Genomic DNA, 12,114 nt, shown 5'->3' with positions numbered 1-12,114 from the left:
CTTTTCTCTTAATGGATATTCCCAGTTTTCAGGAACTTACAGTCATAAATCCTTGTTCTCTCACTGCTGGAATTGTGCAGCTTCTCTTTTACTCCCTCTGTTGTTCTGGAACAATCCCCCTAGCCCAGCTGTGAATCAACAGAGAGCAGCAAGCACAAAAGTGAAAACCCACATGCTGTGCAGTTATTCAGTCATAAGAGTTAAAGAAAAAAATATTTCAGGTAAATTCAATTAAATTTCCACTATTTTTCTTGTGTTTGGACAGATTTTGGATTCATATCTCATAATAAAAGGAGGGAAAGGTGGGTAAGGAAAAGGAAGGACATTGTTATGAGTTTTTCTGTGGGGATTCCAATGAGTTTATTATCCATCACACTTATAACCAACATAATTGGCAATTTGGATAGCCTGAAGGTGCTCTTCCAAGTGAAAATGCTGCCTTTCTGTAGAAATCCACATGCCATTCCACATATCTTATCTAGATTAGAAGAACATATGTAAGAAAAAAAATAAACACATAGTTACCAGGGACTGCTTCAATTTGTCTTTGGCTCTGAGTTAGACAAGTGTTTGGTGTTCGGTTACAAAAGAAAACTAACACCTTTTAAATGCTTATTATTGCAGATAGTATTGTTTATAGTGGTCCCACGATGTGAGAGAGACAAGGTAAAAAGTTTGAAAGCTTCTCCACCAACAGAAGCTGGTCCAGTAAAAGATATTACTTCACCTGCCTTGTTTCCATTATTGCGGATAGCAGGACAGTTTACCTAATAACGTTGCAAGCAGTCATATATATCTGAATATCCTACAAGAAGATCTGGATGACCTTGAAAACTGGGTAATAGAAATGGGATGAAATTTAATAGCGCAAAGTGCAGGGTCACGCACTTAGGGACTAACAAGAATTTTTTGCTATAAGCTGGGGTCTTATCATTTGGAAGTGACAGAGGAGGAGAAAGACTTGGGTGTGTTGCCTGATCACAGGAGAACTGTGAGCTGCCAATGTGATGTGGCTGTGAAAAATGCTAATACAATCTTAGGATATATCAGGCAAGGTATTTGCAGTAGAGGTAGAGAAGTAACTGCATGGGTCACTTGCAGGTGCAAACTAGTGTAAATGGTGGATACTCTGTAACTTGAAGTCTTTAAATCGTGATCTGAGGACTTCACTAACTCAACCAGAGGTTATGGATCGATTACTGGAATGGGTGGGTGAGGTTCTGTGACCTGCAATATGCAGGAGGTCAGACTAGATGATCATGATGGTCCCTTCTGGCCTTAAAGTCTATCAGACTAGAGGCACTGAAAGCAAAGTCAGATAATAAATGTATCAGAATAGTGGAGTATATTCCTTCCTGCTAAGTGGACTACATCAAAGGTCTTCAAACTTTTTTCATAATGTGGAACATACTTTAATACAGAGATTGTCCTGTGGACCACCAGCCTCCCCATTCATAAGTGAGCAGACCATTTCTTCTGAATAATTATATGATATTCCTACAGTATTTGCTAACATGGAAAAATTCTTATATTTTTAATGGAGTTTAGCAGGTGGAAACAGGAAGGAAAGGTCACTGTGTGACTAGCTAGATCTTCTTAGAGCACCAGCAAGTGCTCTACAGATCACAAATTAGACACTTCTGGGTTAAAATCCCACATGCATGATCCTGCCTCCTGTCTGTACCCAAATTTAAGCACCAGCATGTTAGTTATGTATTTTAAAGGAGCTAAACCTATATTCAGTGAAAAAGATAAAATCAGTATGTTGAAAAAAAGATTACACAAATAGCACCTATATTCTCTCTCACAGTTTGTGTTTGCATGATAAAATGTATCATCTCCAGGTCCAATCCTGCAAACCTAGAGCTTACTACTACGAGCAATCCCATTAAAATAAATAGGGCTACATACTAACTAAGTAGACATTGAGCATGATAGTAAGTGTCTTCAGCATGGGACCCTCTGATTGCATAATTGATAAAGGCTTGTTGAAGGTACTACTTATTTTCATTTTTGAGATGTGTTTCAGTACTCTTCTGTAGCTGGATACCAGCCTGAGAATAATAGGGAGAATACTGACTTTTCCTTGAATCGATGTTTTGTTGTTGTTGCCTTTGTGTGGGGGGGCGTTTTATACACTGTTGTTCCAAAGGCTCAGCTTTGCACATAACATTTTGATTGTACTGTATTTCTTGGGCAAGAGGTTTTATTTTTCATTTCTTTTATAACATTCAAAAGTCACAGTGATGTCAAAGGCACATATCCTATCCCACACAAACATTCACATTATTATTATTTTATTTGTACAGTAGAACTGCTGTAGTGAATACCTTGATATGGTGAACAGTTTGTGAGGTTCTGCTTTTTCCACTGTGTACCTCAGTGAAATAATAATCCTGTTCTACTGTGAAATCACTGGCCAGAAGGCATTATTTTAATGTACACATCATTTCATACTAAACTAAGATTTCCTCATGTGTTCTGCCCTCACTAATAAATGCAAAAGATCATATAATTCATAATTGCATGACAAAAATGAGGTAGAATAGCATGTGTCTGTTCTCTGTGCAGTGCAATCTGTCTCCCTGATATAGTGATATTTTCATTTACTGTAAAAAGGCTTTGCTGTCTTAGAATATATAAATGATTAGCTAGCAGGTGTTTGAATTTGGGCAGAGAAAATGAGTGGGACTTTCAGGTGTTTTGTGGAAATGAGATTGGATGTCTATGACAATGACACAGCTCTCTCTCTCTCTCTCTCTCTCTCTTTTCAAGCATTACTATTTCATTATTGTTAATGTAGGGAGAGATTCTTAAAAACACAAATAGGAATTTGGAGCCCACTCCCTTGGTACCTAACCTGAGTTTTGTTTCTTTGAAAATGTACATTACTGTAGCAACTTGAAGTGCTGCATATTTATACAGTGTCTCTTTGTCCTAGGTGCTGTACAAATATACTGGTAGGCCAGAGAGTTTACAATCTTAATTGAGCAACATAAAACGTGGTGGACAGGAACACAGCTGCATGCACATTTTTAATATACATTTGATCATATACATGTACTGTATTTATGTACCCCCCCCCCACATATTATGGCCATGAGTAAAAGTTCATTTTCATTATGGGAGATATTACAGGTTTCAGAGAAGTTCCCAATACTTATAATAGGAGAATACTGATAGAATCAATATTAACTTTTAAAGTATGCCCGCTGTATGTGTCTCTGTGTCTTGCTCTCTCTCTCTCTCTCTCTGTGCACATATGCACATAGACAATGTTTTGAAATTCTATAAATAAATATTTCCTTTCCCAACTCCCCTTAGCCTAGCCATCAAGCATCGACTGATTTCTTGTAGGCCCTATGACAGAAGGGGGTCTTGAGAAGGGATTTGAAGGAGATAATGGTAGTTTTAGGCATAAGCCTAAACCCAAGACCTAAGGCCTTGTCTATATGGGTGGTTTCCTGCACATTGAGTTGTAGCTCCCTGGCTGGTGGACAGTGTATGTGCTGCAGTGATAGCATACACAGCTTAGTGAGGGTGTTCTATGCATGGAAGAAAGCGGCATGGAAGAAACTGTGGAGATGTTTGTGGGAGGAATGGATAAGTAGAGGGTCAGGGTTGATGTCGTTTGTGAAGCAGAGAAGGAAAGGATTATGTCATAAGGGGCAAGAGTGGATAAATAGGGTGGGAATGGACTGTGAAGAACCTTGGAGGTTGACAAGAAGAATGAATTTGGTACAGTGGATGAGAGGAAGCCAGTGAGGTGACGAGGTCAGAGTGATTGGCAAGGAAGATGATTTTAGGAGTTGTGTTTTGTAAAGATAAGTGGTGATGCAAGTGTCTGGGAGATCAGAGAACAAAAGTAGGTTACATTAATCAAGGTGAAAAGGTGATGAGGGTGTAGATAAGAGTTTTATCATGTGTAAACGGAAAGAAAAAGTCAGGTATTAGAAATGTTTGGGAGGCAAAATGGCAAGATTTGGAGGCAGCCTGGATATGAGAGAGGGAGGAACTGAAGGTGACTTCCATATCACAGCCTGATTGACAAGAAGCATTGCAGCATTGTTGACAGTGGCAGAGAAATTATTCATGGCACCAGGTGACATGACACATCCTTATCCTTCACTCATAATTTTTACTTCATTCTTTCGGCAAAATCTTGAAAGGGAGTGGAGGTGGGTGTTCTTGCTGTGGACACAACAAGGATACTGGCAGAATGTAACAGTTTATTGTTGCTTTATGGGTAACATACAATTGTCACTTTTTATGGTGTAGTACAGTATGAACTTCAGTGAAGTCCTGGCTTCCTTGTTCACTGACAAAATCTGCTTGTCTGGAACAAAATATTCAAACTTAGAAACAGACTAAAAAGAGGGTGACTATTCACAGAAACTCCTGTGGGTTCTGCTTCTGCATTCTTGTGAGCAGTTGAATCTAGGAGGCTTTGAATACCAGAATGAATTTGGAACACCCCCAAACTCCATTATGTGCCAGGGCCACAGCTCACCTGGGAATTCCATAGCATGGCCCAGCACACATGCAGCTGGGCCTCCAAGTAATGTTTAAAGCAAGGAGCATGGCAATACAAGGGAAGGCTGAATTATGGTTGGGCGGCCCAGGTACCAATTCCGGAGTCACTGGAGTTACACAGGCTTCCTTGCAGGCTACTAGCTGGCTAAAGTCAATGAGTTACAAGACTGTTGTCTGAGGAACTGTGGCCTTTGGAAGGGACGATGGTGTTCTGTTTTTAGCTTTGCCAGTGACTCAGTATTTGTGCCATTTCACCTTTCTCTTCATGCACTCTCAGAGACAATAAGCCTTCCACACTCATAGGATTGCTGTATTACTAAATAGTACTTGCAAAGTATTTTGTAATATTCAAAAGAAAATGTACATAGATGTGATAAAATAATTTTGGAATTGTCACATATTTCATAGTTCCTAGGTAAAAAAGACTATTTAGAGAGACGTGTATGTGCATTTATGTGGGTGGGAAAAGGTTCTATATGGTGTGTGTACATTATGAGTCACGTTACTTCCCTTGCTGCTAGCATGTATCCAGCCAAAGGACAAAGAACAACATGTCTTAGAGCTATTGTAACACCCGGATGAGCCCCCACTTGTAGCGCTGACAGACCCCAGTTGTCAAACGTGGCTTTTAGCTCATGTCGTAGAGGCTCATGCATTTAGCTTCAGAGATTCTAGGTTCATCCCACTCACTAACTACTGGGATCTGTTGGTGTTACGCTATGTGATACCACAAAGGGCCCAAACTCCTAGTTTATTTTCCTATGTGCTGGTTGCAGTTATTTGTTAGTAATTCAATTATGCTTCTATTCAGAATAAGGGTACAGATGCTTAGCAACTCAAGTCAGTTCCTGCAAATGCCTCTCATAATCAGTCTGTCCTCTCTTCTAAGTATTCACTTCTTGGTGTTAGATGCCTCTATCCACAAATTGTATGATGGGAGGAAGATCTAGTAGTTAGGGCATTGGATTGGCACTTGAGAGATTTGCCACAAACTGCTTGTGTGACCTTGAGCAAGTCACTTATCTCTGTCTCCATTCTCCGTCCATTGAATGGTGATTAATATTTCCTTGAGCCTACCCTTTGACTGTCTATTTCAATTGTAAGTTGCTCATGTCAGAGATTGTCTCTTATAACGTCCGTGGAGAACGTCCAGGCACAGTGTGGTTCTAGTCTCTGAGGAGGCCTCTACACACTACAAATAATTAGTAATAACAATAGTTCCTGGCTCTAGACTCAATGTACACTTCCCTCACTGAGCAAACTACAAGAGTAAAATGTAAAGGAGAAGATTTGAAGACCAAAATCCTGAACAACGAACTTGATATAGGTGTAGTAATAGAGAAGGTGAATAGTGATGAAACTAATAAAGTTCGGTAGTAATTTACAATTTTCTAAAAATTACTCTAAGAAATTATAGAACTTAAAAGAAAATGATAAGCTTTTGAAAGTTTCAAGCCATCCTGTAGAATTCTGTAGAATTTTCTATTGAATTCTGGAGCCTATGGAAAGATTATCATCATCTATTAAATACTATAGAATTTTTTCCAGAAGGGTAATCGGACAGTCAGTTGGTATCACTGTTATTGTGGCAGGACTCCCAGCAGTATCAGAGTTTTTAAATGCAAGGAAGAAATTGCAGAAGAGACAACACAACAGAGAACACACTTACTAAACTGCGGTAGAAAGATATCTCTAGTTCATTTACGGTTGACCAGAAATACAAAGACAGCGTTTATTTTTAAAGCCTAATGCTTGAATCAGTTCTTCTAGTGTTTTAACACAGAGCAACACTATAGTTCAACCAAAACAGTCTCGCATCCAACTTTGGAAGGAGGGTGGGAGTGCAAGAGTGAGAGTTAGAGGTTCAGGCACTGAGACAGTGGTAGAGAATTAGTAGGCTGTGTGCAGTGTCTGTGGGATTACTACATACTGTCAAATGAAAGTCAAAAACTTGTGTGCCTGATATACAGAGCCAGCTGTGTGTGTATTGTGACAAATAATGCAACTCCATGCTGTATCTTTGGGGACCATTTTATTAAATGTATGAGTGGCTTATGCCTGATTGTGACCTACACCATAAGGGAGAGTTACCCACAGCTGCTATAGGAACTAAGGCAGTAGGGGGTGATTACCCCAGAGATTGTAAACAACTCCAGAGAAGTTCCGCCCCTTGGGGTGATTTGCATAGACTGGTTCAGGCTTGGTTTTTCAGAGACTAGGACATAAAGGGCTTCTGGACTAAAAGGATGAGCTTGAGCAGACTTTCATTTTGATTCAGCAAATGGACATGACTCTTTGTCCAAGGAGAGGCTCCAACCTTTCTGAAGGGTTGGAAGGCGCACTGGCATATCTGACTCCCCAGGTGGAAGATGGGTGATTTCTGGTATATTTAGTGTGGGGTTTAAAGCGGTTTGTTGTTTTTATATGTTTTCTCTGTAATGCTTTTGCCCTGTGAATAAATGTGCTTGTGTGGAAGAGCAGTGAGAGTACTGGTAAAAACACCATCATTTTCCTTGGAGAGAAAGCACAGCTCAGGTGCTGGCCTTTAGGAAGACTGGCTTGCTAGGGGTATCACAATGTAAGACAGGGAGCTATGTGACCTTAAAACTGCCAAGGATCTCTGTGCAGAGACAGGTGATGACTGGAGACCTGCCTGAGCATTCCTGGAGTGGATCACGGAGGGCATGTACGGGGCAGTTGACCTGAAACTGCGACATGTATCACCTCTCTGATCTATCTGCAGAATTGTGTCATTTGCTTTGCATTGAATGGAGAGAGATCACAGCACAGTTAATAAGCATTCTTTTTACTGATCTTTTTCTTCTCCACATTTTTCTTTCATTCTTTTTTGTTCAATGGCATTTGTTCTGAGTGCTTATTAGGGATCAGTGATCTAATGGGCTGCATTATTCCCATGACCTGCCGGGCAGCTTACAGGAAACCAGAGTCTTTAGGTTCCAGGGGGAGTATGGTTGCAAAGCTGAAATTTAAAGGAATTGACACCACCAGGAGTGGAACCTGTGGCTTAATTTGACTCAACACGGGAAACCTCACCCGGCCCGGACACGGAAAGGATTGACAGATTGATAGCTCTTTTTCAATTCTATGGGTGGTGGTGCATGGCCGTTCTTAGTGGGTGGAGTGATTTTTCTGGTTAATTCCGATAACGAACGAGACTCTGGCATGCTAACGAATTATGCGACCCCCGAGCAGTCGGCGTCCAACTTCTTAGAGGGACAAGTGGCGTTCAGCCACCCGAGATTGAGCAATAACAGGTCTGTGATGCCCTTAGATGTCCGGGGCTGCATGTGTGCTACACTGACTGGCTCAGCATGTGATGGGGATCGGTGATTGCAGTTATTCCCCATGAATGAGGAATTCCCAGTAAGCGTGGGTCATAAGCTCGTGTTGATTAAGTCCCTGCCCTTTGTACACACCGCCCGTCGCTACTACAGATTGGATGGTTTAGTGAGGTTCTCGGATCGGCCCTGCTGGGGTTGGTCACGGCCCTGGTGGAGTGCCGAGAAGATGCTCGAACTTGACTATCTAGAGGAAGTAGAAGTCGTAACAAGGTTTCTGTAGGTGAACCTGCTGAAGGATCATTAACAGGGTTGCGCTTGGCTGGCTTGGGGTCCCCTGATGGTGGCACAGCTGATGACCGAGGCCTCGGATGCCTCCCCGCATGCAGGATGGGACCCTGGCGGCGGGGTCCTGGGCGCGGGGAGGGCCGGGCGCCCCCTCCGCACTCGCTCTGTCCCCACTCCCAGGTGGCTGGGAGGGGCCGGGATTGAGGTCGGCGGAGGGGGTCTCCTCCATCCACTGCCGGACCACTGTCACACCTTCCCCTCTGTGCGTGTACCTGAGCCACCCCCTCAGAGATGCTGCCCACCCGTGCGGTCTTTCCCGGTCGCTGGGACCGTCCTCCACGCCGCTTCGGCGACCGACCCTGGACAGGGAGCTCGACGTGGGTGTGCGGCCGGGATGGCGCGCATGGGGCGGAAGCAAAAACAGCGGTGGCCCCAGTCCCGTCTGCCTCCCAGGCACACCGTGAATGGAAGGAAACCCCAGATCCCTGGGAGCGGGCGAGGCCGTGGCAGTGGTTTCCCAGTGTGCCTTCTGGGACGATGCCCCTCCCAAGGTAATGCGGAGCCGGCTGGCAGGTGCCAGGCACCACTCTGTGTGCCATCCATCACTCGCTTGCCTACCCTGTAGGCTGAAAGTGGTGGCGGCGGGGGGGCGGGGAAGACGCCCCAGAGGGATTGGAACTGTTTCCCTCACCCAGGAGCCAGGTACCCAGTGCTCTCCGTGAGCCTCGTGGCCCGGGGAAGGCGGTGGTTCAAAGACTTGTATGGCCTGAGGTGGCCCATGGATGCCCATGAGGGGGCCCTGGGGAGGGCAGAGGGGGGACCGCCCAGGAGGGAAGGACATCTGAGGATGCCCATGCCCCCCTCGGTACACCCATGCCACCCATCCCAGCCACCCCGATCCACGGGAAGCCCAGGACGGAGAGGGGCTACTCTGCCTCCCTCTCTGCTTTGGGGCCAAAAGGCCGGGACCCATTTTGCCTCTCCCCCCTCCCCCCAGACTCCCACCCCATGGTCTGCGAGGGGAGAACGGAAAGGGCTGGGGCTGGGGAGTTGGTCTGCACATGGCTGTGGCCGCCTGGCCCCTCCGAGCCAAGCGAAAAAATTTTTTGGAGGGGGGAGGGATAGCTCAATGGTTTGAGCATTGGCCTGCTAAACCCAGGGTTGTGAGTTCAATCCTTGAGGGGGTCATTTAGGGATCTTGGGCAAAAATTGGGGATTGGTCCTGCTTTGAGCAGGGGGTTGGACTAGATGACCTCCTGAGGTCCCTTCCAACCCTGATATTCAATGATTCTATGATCTGGTTCAGATAAAAAAAAGAATTTGCCCAAACCTTTGCCCAAAACTTGAGAAGGGAATAATTTACAGATTTTATTATAAACTCACTTCTTGTGGTCATTTTGGAGGAGAGATTTGAATCGGATGGTAGGTTGTCTTTTTAGGGGCATCTTAATGCATGCTTACCCTGATCTACTGTGTCTCTAACCACAGGGACTTTGAGAGGTCAACTCCCCACCCCGATTCTTTGTGTTTCTTTAGGAAGCAGCTAATTTCCCACTTCCCTGTTCATGACCTCTCTCCGAAAAACAAAACAAAAAACCCCACTAACCTTGTCCATATCCCTGCTGCCAAGAATAAGAACATAAGAACAGCTATATTGTGTCAGATCAATGGGCCATCTAGCCCAGTATCCTGTCTTCTGCCAGTGGCTGCTGCCAGATGCTTCAGAGGGAATGATGGTTCTCATTGCCAGGGAAGGAGTAATTTCACATGTTCAAAGTTTTTTGTATCTCTTGGGGTCCCATAGTATGGTAGGACTCTCAGGTGGGATGGTCAGAGAAAAGGAGGGAATGAATGGTGCATAGGCTACCTTGCAGCCATCTGAAGAGAATTACCTAATGTAAGGGTAACTCCACTGTAATACATGTGAGAGACACAGAGGTGCTGGTAAGAGAAGAGACTATTCTTCATTTCTGCACCCAGTCACCTGACATGGCTCAGGGTTACAAAAGGTTACACCTCCAGTGGCTACTGTTACACAAGCTATATTCCCCTCCATCCAGTGACAGTGTAACAGAGAGGGAGATTTGGGACCTTTTGGCAGAAGGGAGTTTGTGTCGGGAGGGAGAGAGCTGGGTATGGTGGGTGAGGTATTGGGGATAATTTCAGTAAGTTTCAAATATGTATTTCCCGTGTTGATGAGAAAACTGTCAAAGGTCTGCATGGTTATGTGAAATGTCTCATTAGCTGGGGTCTGCAAATTGAGCTGGAAATATTGCGAGAACAGGCTTTATTGTTTCAAAGTAACAGCCGTGTTAGTCTGTATTCACAAAAAGAAAAGGAGTACTTGTGGCACCTTAGAGACTAACCAATTTATTTGAGCATAAGCTTTCGTGAGCTACAGCTCACTTCATCGGATGCATACTGTGGAAAGTGGAGAAGATCTTTTTATATACACACAAAGCATGAAAAGGCTTTATTGTGAAATTTCACAACTTTCTGTTGTTGGCATGCAATAGCATGCAAACGACCGCACCACACCTGAAGCGGGGTGGGGTGGGGGTTGTCTGGGCTTGCCAGAGGAAGGTAGCAGTGCTTTATGGCAGAGGTTGGGGAGGGGACGACAAGAAGGAGGATGGAACCTGGTGCAAAAAGGTGTGTGGTGGTGGTTAGCTTTGCAGTGCTAACTCACCCCCTAGGAATTTGAGGGTGGAAGGCTTTAAAAGTGTAACCCTGGGCATTGGAACCCTTTCTCCACAAAGCAGACAAGGCAGAACCCACCCTCCCTCCTCTTGAGGTGTGAATATCAGGTTAGGTTTAGGATCTGCTGTGGGCATTACTGTAGTTGCTTCTTTGTAGGGGGATTGGGAAGGAATTTTTCTCACCACCATATTGGCTTTGGTGAAGTGGGGTTTTTCACCTTCCCCACAGTGGGTGTCAGGGAGAACCTATTATGCTGAGGAGAAAAGTGGTTAGGCTATTTGTCACAACTTATTTTGTAAGTGTGGGGTGAATGTCCAGGTCAGGTACTTCATAGGGAAGGCATCCAGTGGCCAGGTAAATGGCCTGGTAATCGACTTGAAAAGGAGGTGCTGGTTAATGGAATGGGGTGGGAGATTTGGGGCTCCTATGATTGGTATGGCAGGGAGCCAAGTCCCCTTTTCTTATAGCCCACCTTAACCCTCCTATGAGGGGGAGAGGTGGATGGTAAGGTCCTAGCCAGTGGTTCCCAACCTTTTTACCATTGTGTGATGCATCCAATACTACCTGCATGTCCCTGAGGATGTTAAATGGGTTGCAGCTCTGTGCTGATTGGGCCACAGGTTGAGACCCACTGGTCAAAGCCCTGGGCTGGCTGTGGGATAAGGATGGAAAATGACAGGAGCTGGTGGAAGTCCCGGGTAATTATTTGAATGAACATGGAGTTGCTTGCACTGTATACTTTTATCTGCCGGGTAGTCCCAGACATCTAATAATAAAGTTGCCGCCTGTTTAAATCCATATCAAGCGTCTCCTATCCTTGGTTTTGCCAGACAGTAGCTTTCCTCACTGTAATTCAGCAGTTCTTTGTCTAGCCACATTCCAACAGTGCAGAAAAACCAGCAAAAGTGAGAACCAAGTAAATTCTTTCAAACCTCAAAAGAGATTCAGTTTGAGTTTTGGGGAAAAGTTTGGGTCAATGCTTCATCTGAACCATTCTGCTTCTCTCTAACCTGGATTTATGCATGCTTACTGGCATCAGACTAAACCTCCAGACTCATCACTAATGCTACACTTGGTTCAATCTCTGTATTTAATTTTGAAGAAACTCAGACTGGATTTTTAGCTCCCAGATTAATGTTTGCTGATAATTGGTGACTAGCTGGTTTACGTTGGGGCAAGTTTTGTCCTGTCTTTGTCATCACTGGCGAGTAGATATGTTGAACGTATCTTGAATATGTTTCAACCCTATGTTTGAAAAATGTGTGGATTTAATGAATCTCCATTCATATGACTT

At 44.3% G+C, this 12,114-nt stretch overlaps 1 long non-coding RNA gene across 3 annotated transcripts in view; it reads left to right on the top strand.

Annotated features, from left to right (window-relative positions):
- The first annotated feature begins 414 nt into the window (after positions 1-414).
- The window catches only part of LOC122462341, a 35,203-nt gene continuing 23,503 nt past the window's right edge, over positions 415-12,114 (top strand). Inside the window, exons 1-3 of one of the 3 annotated variants that reach the window (XR_006284829.1) lie at positions 415-426; positions 7,676-7,827; positions 10,698-10,703. This is a non-coding gene — a long non-coding RNA (uncharacterized LOC122462341). Of the gene's footprint in view, positions 427-5,404; positions 5,408-7,675; positions 7,865-10,697; positions 10,704-12,114 lie in introns of those variants that run through there. The other 2 variants (XR_006284828.1, XR_006284830.1) reach the window with 2 other exon arrangements.

This window comes from Chelonia mydas, chromosome 11 (genome assembly GCF_015237465.2).
Source record: "Chelonia mydas isolate rCheMyd1 chromosome 11, rCheMyd1.pri.v2, whole genome shotgun sequence".
Taxonomy (NCBI): Eukaryota; Metazoa; Chordata; order Testudines; family Cheloniidae; genus Chelonia; species Chelonia mydas.
Note: the sequence above shows the minus strand (reverse complement) of the source record. Positions and strands in the feature narration are given on the sequence as shown.